Source organism: Apodemus sylvaticus, chromosome 10 (assembly GCF_947179515.1).
Source record: "Apodemus sylvaticus chromosome 10, mApoSyl1.1, whole genome shotgun sequence".
Lineage (NCBI taxonomy): Eukaryota > Metazoa > Chordata > Mammalia > Rodentia > Muridae > Apodemus > Apodemus sylvaticus.
In genome coordinates this window covers 93,671,205-93,678,518 of record NC_067481.1, presented here as the reverse complement: position 1 = coordinate 93,678,518, position 7,314 = coordinate 93,671,205, and the positions used below count along the sequence as shown (strand labels likewise).

At 48.1% G+C, this 7,314-nt stretch overlaps 1 long non-coding RNA gene across 1 annotated transcript; it reads right to left on the bottom strand.

Moving 5' to 3' along the window:
- Positions 1-1,611: 1,611 nt before the first annotated feature.
- On the bottom strand, positions 1,612-6,625 carry LOC127694794 (uncharacterized). Its single transcript, XR_007979862.1, has 2 exons — positions 6,461-6,625; positions 1,612-6,107 (listed from the first exon to the last, which is right to left on the bottom strand). It is a non-coding gene; the product is annotated as an uncharacterized LOC127694794 (long non-coding RNA).
- Positions 6,626-7,314: the final 689 nt, after the last annotated feature.

The window sequence follows — 7,314 nt, the reverse complement described above, 5'->3', positions numbered from 1 at the left end:
CTCCCTAGAGTCCCTTCCTCCCCCTCTAGCATGAGAAGACCTACTTCTGAGTGAAGACTCACCACAACAATCACCTCCTCCATCCCTGAGGCTAAGTCTGTTTAAAACACAGACAGGGGCTAGAGGCGGGGCTCAGTGGGTGATAAAAACCACGCAAAGGAGGAAGGAGAGAGCTGAGTCCTACAGCTGTCCTCTAACTCCACATATGCGCCATAGCACGCATGCATGCATACGCACACAGCAGCAGCAATGATAATTTAATAATTTTAAAGATTAAAAAAATATGGCTGGAAAGATGGCTCAGTGGTTAAGAGCAATAGCCGCTTTCCCAAAGGATCTGGATTCAATCCCCAGCACCCACATGGCAGCTCACAACTGTCTGTAACTCAGCTTCCAGAGGTTATGATACCCTCATACAGACAGACAGACAGACAGACAGACAGGCAAAATACCAATGCGCGTAAGAATAAATTTTAAAAATTAAAAAAAACAACAACAAATAAAAGTTCAAACAGGTAAAGCTTAGAACAGATATAAAGACCTGATATTTATTGCTGCTGAATAAAACCGAATCCCCAATCCTTTGCTTTCCTTGCTGAGGCTCTGACTTCCGCTCAGATAACTATATCTGATGTTGTGTTCACCCAGTTGCTCCTTAATGTCTTGAAACGCTCAAATTCTAAGGCTCAACTCACTGCTGTATTCAATTTTCTGTCAAAAGGTTCATCCCACTATCTTGACTGGATCCCACGTTGGAGGCTCACAGGTCCTAGTCTGGACTACAACACCCAAGAGCCAATAGCTACCCATGGCTACCACAGCACTGGGCTAGAAGCATGGACTCCATGCTGACAACAGCAGCTCTTCTTCATTCCGCTGTATGATCCTGTGACACCAGCTCCCACTTAGGACCACCCACTGTGACCGGGCATCACACCGAAAACAACGAAGTCCAACATTAGACGTGGGATCTGCACCGAAGACACTCCCAGCCCTTTCAACAAGCGCAAAAAATAGAGCGCGGCAGAGTCAGGAGGGGGAAAAAAATAACTCGAGCCAAGATAGGACCATTCCTGGGCCGCCTCATCCTCCTCTACACCCTCCCTGCTTAAGGTCCTGGGCTTCCTCTTCCCCCTACAGTCTTCCTGCCTAATTTCCCCCATCCCTCTGGCTTTAAACATAACTTCCTATCTTAATCCCAGGCCCATCCGCTAAGTTCCAGACTCGGGAGACAACTGCACAGAGGTGGGTGTCTGATTTGAGCCTGACTTGCTGCAAAGCACTTGCCTGGCATATACAAGGTCCTGGATTTGGTCCTCAACACAGATAAAAGAAAAGAGAAACTATATTATATATATATAAAAGCAACCTAACATTTAACCCCGTACCCCCACCCCCCCACCCCCACCCCCCCACCCCCCGTCAGACAGCCATTGCTTTCTTGCCTCGTGCCCAGCCCACTTCACGCCCACGGGTTTTCTTCGAGTCCTCCCACTCCAGGAAGTCGGCCTAGATGCCTGAGCTATAATATTCTTAGACATCGGGGTCTTTCCCTCACCTCTTCCTTTGCCCCCTCGAAACAACCCATTAGCACGGCAGTAGGCTCAAGAATTATCTTCTCCGTGTCATCTGTTTATTTTCTTCCACGGGAACGCCCCCTTAAACGCAAGATCCTTGTTTTTCTTTCCGTCTTTTTGTTTGTTTTATTTTTCCTGCTGAACCCTCAGACTGCTAAGCTGGACTTGTCAATGGCTGGTCCCTAGATAAATATTTGTTAAGTGGCTGAGAATGTCAAGGGAAGGTGGTACAATGGAGGTGACAGTTGAGCTGGATCCTGAAATAGAAAGGGGTGTTCCCTTCCCCAGCTGCCAAAGAGGGCAGAGAACACCGGGAAGAAAGGGTACAGAGGCGGCAGCGTGGGCCTCTAAAAAGCAAGGTGTCTGGGATGCTGGGACCTCAAGTTCAATCACATTACATTGAGTCCTGACTCAGACTCTAAGTCTAATCCATCTCAAAGACGCATTTGTGCGTTGTTTTCTAGTGCTGCAACAGAATGCTCGCGACTAGTTTATAAAGAACTAGGTGTTAGTTATCTCTCGGTTCTCATGGTGGGTGCCCAAAGTCTAAATGCCACATCTGGTGAGGTTCTTCTTGTTGGCAGGGACTCTGCAGAGGTAGCATGGATCCTCACGCTAAGAGGTGACTAGGTAAGAAATAGAGCCAAATCGGCTTGCATGACAGACCTGCTCTCAAGATAACCCATTAGCTCAGTAATCCATTAATCCGTAAGTGGATTAATCCACTCATGGAGGCAGAGTTCTTAGGACCTAATTGCTTCTCCAAGGTCCCAACCTCGTAGTACCTCAGAGTATTAAGCGGAGATTAAATTTCAAATTTCAGCATGAAATTTGGTGGGGTTATGCAGACTCTTCCCCAACCTGAACACCATGGAGCTGATACTAGGACCTTCTTCAGTGAGTCCTTGACAGTGATATTTTCTATGTAATAAGTAGTATGTTGTGTTATTAATCTTGATATACCGTAGTCATAGTTCATATGGTCAGAAGATGGGCTGTGTGATGTAACAGGTCAGATTAGAGGAAAGCCACTTAACCCTGGGACTTTTCAAAACATCTGGCAGTAATGGCCAGCTGATCATGTTTTCTGTCATTTATTCTGTGAGCAAACTGTTGGGCAAACCGGAAGTTCTCACTTGCAAAGCCAGCTTCTGCTCTTCTACAAGCAAAGCAGCAATTAGCCAATGTGGGGTAAACATGAGAGCTACGTATTAGCTAGCTGTGGCTGCATCACTAATGTCCCCAAGGTGTATGTGTGTGTGTGTGTGCGTGTGTGTGTGTGTGTGTGTGTGTGTGTGTGTGTGTGTGTGTGTATGAAAACTTCTGTGGGGTCAGAAACCTGGCTAAGCTGCACCATGTGGCTGAAGATCAGGGTGTCAGCATGTGTCAGTCATGTGAAGGCTTGCTAAACCAAAACTGGAAGGTTCACTTCCAATATGGTCTACATGGTTGAAAAGGTCAGTCTGGTTTTTGACATGGGGCCCTTCCCACAGGATTGCTTAGGTGTCCTCGAAGGTGACAGTCAGCGGGCCACTCAAAGAGGGTAAAGAGGAAGCCACAGTGTCTTCTTTCCCTGGGCTCTGATGTCATTTTCTGTAGATGTTCTACAATGTTCATTGGCTGCCAGTCCAGCCCTATGCACTGTGGGATGGCACTGAGAGCACAGTTCCTCTCCAGTGGTTCTGATCTTTTCAGAAAAGCAGGAACTGAAGCCAGCTGGGCACCATCTTGGAACTGGCTACCACTACTGGTCAAAGGTGAAACAAAATTACCACGAATGAAGTCAACTAACTATGCTGAAGAAAAATCCAAAACCATAGAGGATGACTGAGGAAGGAATAAGGCATACAACCTATGACAGGGTCACTGACACTGTCACTCATTAAAGGCCTCTTTTTCGTACACGCCCAGGTTAACTTATTTTAACTTTATAAACTCTAGAGTCATTTGGGAAGAGGGACTTTCAATTAAGAAAATGTAGACAAGTCTGTAGGGCACTTTCTTAATTAGAGATTGATGTGGGAAGGCCCAGCCCATTGTGGGCAGGCCCAGCCCATTGTGGGAGGGCCCAGCCCATTGTGGGCAGGACTGCCCCTGAGCTGGTGGTCCTGGGTTCCATAAGAAAGGCTTAGCAAGCCACAGAGAGCAATCAAGTAAGCAGCACCCCTCCATGGCCTCTGCATCAGCTCCTGCCTCCAGGGTCCTGCCCTGTTTGAGTTCTTGCCCTGACTCCCCTCAAAGGACTATGATGTGTAACTATAAGTTGTAATAAGTCTTTTCTTCTCCAAGTTGCTTTAGGTCATGATGTTTTATCACAACAATAGAACCCTTAACTAAAACAATAGGCAAGGGGTTGGAGAGATGGCTCAGAGGTTAAGAGCACTGGTTGTTCTTACAGAGGACCCTGGTTTAATTCCCAACACCCATGGCAGCTCACAACTGTCTGTAACTCCAGTTCCAGAGGATCTGATAGCCTCGCACAAACATGCAAGCAAAACACCAATGCACATGAAAATAATTTTTTAAAAAATCATCAAAGAAATTTTTAGAGTAGGCGATAGGCAAAACTTTCTCATGTGCCATAGCTGGGAAAGACCCTCTGTGGTCCACTGCAAATAAAGTCTTACTGAGAGACAGTCACTGTCCTTCAGAGTGGCTGCTCAGGGTGGCATGAGGGTACTGGAAGCCACACCCACTCCAGCGTTCTGTCTGTGGCTCCTCTTTTACTTTTGTCTGAGTCACTGTGACAGAAGCTGTGTGACCTGTGAAGCCTAAAATATCACCATCCACTCCTTCCCAGAAAATAGATAACTGCCCATCCATACTTCCTGCATGTATGTCTGCGTATCTCATGCATGCTTGGTGTTGGCTAGAAGAGGGTGTCAGAGCCCCTAAAAACTGGAGTTAAGAGGGTCGTGACCTGCCATGTGGATGCCGGGAATCGAACCTGGGTCCTCCAGAAGAGCCGAACCATCTCTCCAGCCCCTACCTTGCTCTTTATTACTATTTTTATTTTATGTGCATTGGTGTTTTGACTGCATGCATGTCTGTGTGAGGATGCTGGATCCCTGGAACAGGAGTCACAAACACTTGTGTGCTACTGTGCAGGTGCTGGGCATTGAACCCTAGTCCTCCAGAAGAACAGCTGGTGCTCTTAACTACTGAGCCTTCCTTCTCTCCAGCCCCACCCTATCTTGCTTTTTGAGAAAGTTTTTCACTAGTATGGAGCTTGCTAAGTAGGCTAGGCTGTCTGGGCAGCGAGACCCAGGGACTCACCTGCCTCTGACTCCCCATTGCCTGGATTACAAGTATATGCCATCATGCCCAACTTCCCCTCCCCCACAGGGGTTCTGAGGGATTCAATTCAGATCCTCAGGCTTGTACGGCCAGCACTTTACCAACTGAGCTGTCACCCCAATCCCATAATGAGTATGTGAGTGTGTGTGCATGCTTGTGTGAATGTGCGTGTGTGAGTGCATGTGTGCACGTGTGTGAGTGCGTACATGAGTGTGTGTGTGTGTGTGAGTATGTGTGTATATGAGTGTGTGAGAGTGTGTGTATGAATTTGTATGTGTGTTTGTCTGTGAGTGTTTGTTTGTGTGTGTGTGTGTGTGTGTTCAGTTGTCTCAGTGGGGTTGGTTCCAGACACTCTTCCTCTTTATAAACCCAGGGATGTTCAGGTCCCTTCTATAAAATACTGTAGTATTTGCACAGCACCCAGACACTGCCTCCCATACTGATAACTCTTCTCTGGGGGGGGGGGTCTCTGCAATGCCTAGCATAGGTCAAATGTTATATAAGTACTTATACTGTATCATTTGGACAATTATGATAAGAAAAGCCCTATACAAGTATGGTCCAAATATTTTCAACCCAAAGTTGGTTGCCTCCAACTCCACTGTGAGTGCTGAGCTCTGGCGTGCAGGAGAGCAGGCTGCACCAGCAGAGGCTGATTGGGACATTTCCATCCTCATCGCAGGACTTACATCTACACCACAATCCAGAAGTCTGATCCGGGTCACTGTCCTGTCTTCGAGACTGCCTTCAGACATACCCCAGGTTTCAGGGTGTGAATGAGGCAGATAAACTTCCTCAGCAGTCTCGGGGTCCCTGCTCCTTGATGATTTCCATGATTAGGTTTTGTTGTTGTCGTTGTTGTTGTCGTCGTCATCATCATCATCATCATCATCATCACTGTTTTATTCAAATTGCTGGACATGCTGCACAGTGGAGTCACCCTCTCCCAGCTGGTGCTCATGAAGGAGCCTGAAATCCCCAGGCACCAGACTGAAGGATGACAACTGGCCCTCAAGCTCCAAGGCAGAAGGGCTGCCCGCCCCTCAGCGTGTACAATCCGGGCAAGGAAGACGAAGTCGACCTCTGACAAGCCACACAGACCATCCAACGTGGCTCTGCAACTTTAAATATTCACCATCTCCAGACCAGCTACCAATCAGCAACACTGTTGCAATGTGTGTGAATGCTTTCCCAGGCAAGCGTATGTGAGCAGCAGCCGGTGTCAGGGATGCCCTGGAGACACGGGACAGAGTTTAAACACAGGATAGCAGAAGTCACAGGGATCCAGAGCCGTCTCTACTCTTGGTACTTCCATTTGAATCATTTACAATACAGTTCTATTGTCTCGAGAACTGAGTCTGGGGGTACTGAGGACTGCTGGTAGTTCTTCTAACTTTGAGCTTCTTCGGTTCTGTCTGCTAAGTGTGGGAGAGCCCGGGCGTGACTGGCGCCTAAAGCAATCACTATTCTCACACTTAAGCTGGCTTCCTAGCACAGATCATTTCTGCATAAACAGCCCAGCACCTCCCTATGAAAACTTTCCATTTGTCTCCTTAGTCTTGGGCGGGGCTGGGGGAGTTACTGACCTTTTATTCCTTGTCGCTAGGAGAAAACGGTGATGACATCTTTTTGGCTGGATGGAACTGATGGAAGATTTATGGGGCAGCTGAGGACTGTCAGAGTCAGAGCCAGCAGATTCCCTAAGACAATGACCACGGCCTTTTCCTCAGGGAGCACACTGCTTTCTGGAATCGCCTAACATGAGAGAAAGAGCGAGAGTCCTATCTACCCAGCCATCAGTGAGGTTATCCCTGTACCCCACAGCTGCTGCCACCCAATCTGAAGGTTCCCGCTTCTGCTCTTGAAGGATTGTGTGTGACCACACAGAAGTCCTAGCTGTCATCCACCATCAAACCCCCTGGCCCCAGTCTGGGACCCAGAGCCGTCCAGAAGTGGGAAACTTCATCCTATACCTTCTCAGTCACAGGGATTTCAGAAATTAGTCACAGGAAGCAGGGAGGCTGAGAGTGGAGGAGCTAGTAACAGGATCTGGGATCTTTCACCCCAGGTCACAACAGCTTAGACTGTCCCCAAGGTAGGGATGAATGGTCAGGGATGGAACCGGCTTCCCCAAGGCCTCTGCCAGCAGCAAAAGCTTTCTGAAGGTGGACTCTACAGCCAGGGAGTCGTCCCCCTCACAGAGTGGTCTCTCCAGTATCTCAGATGCCTGCCCTAATACTCCCAACTCTGAGATAGACACAAAGGGTAGACTGGAGAACCCAGCATGTATCTGAAACAAAGTCTTGACCTGCCTTCCAGCGCTCCCCTCATGAACGAACATGGAGATACTCTATGGCTCTATTGCATCTCAGAGCACAGGACACTCCCAGATGTGCCAGCATTGTCACCAGCAGCCTGCCTCTCACTCAGCAACATCTCC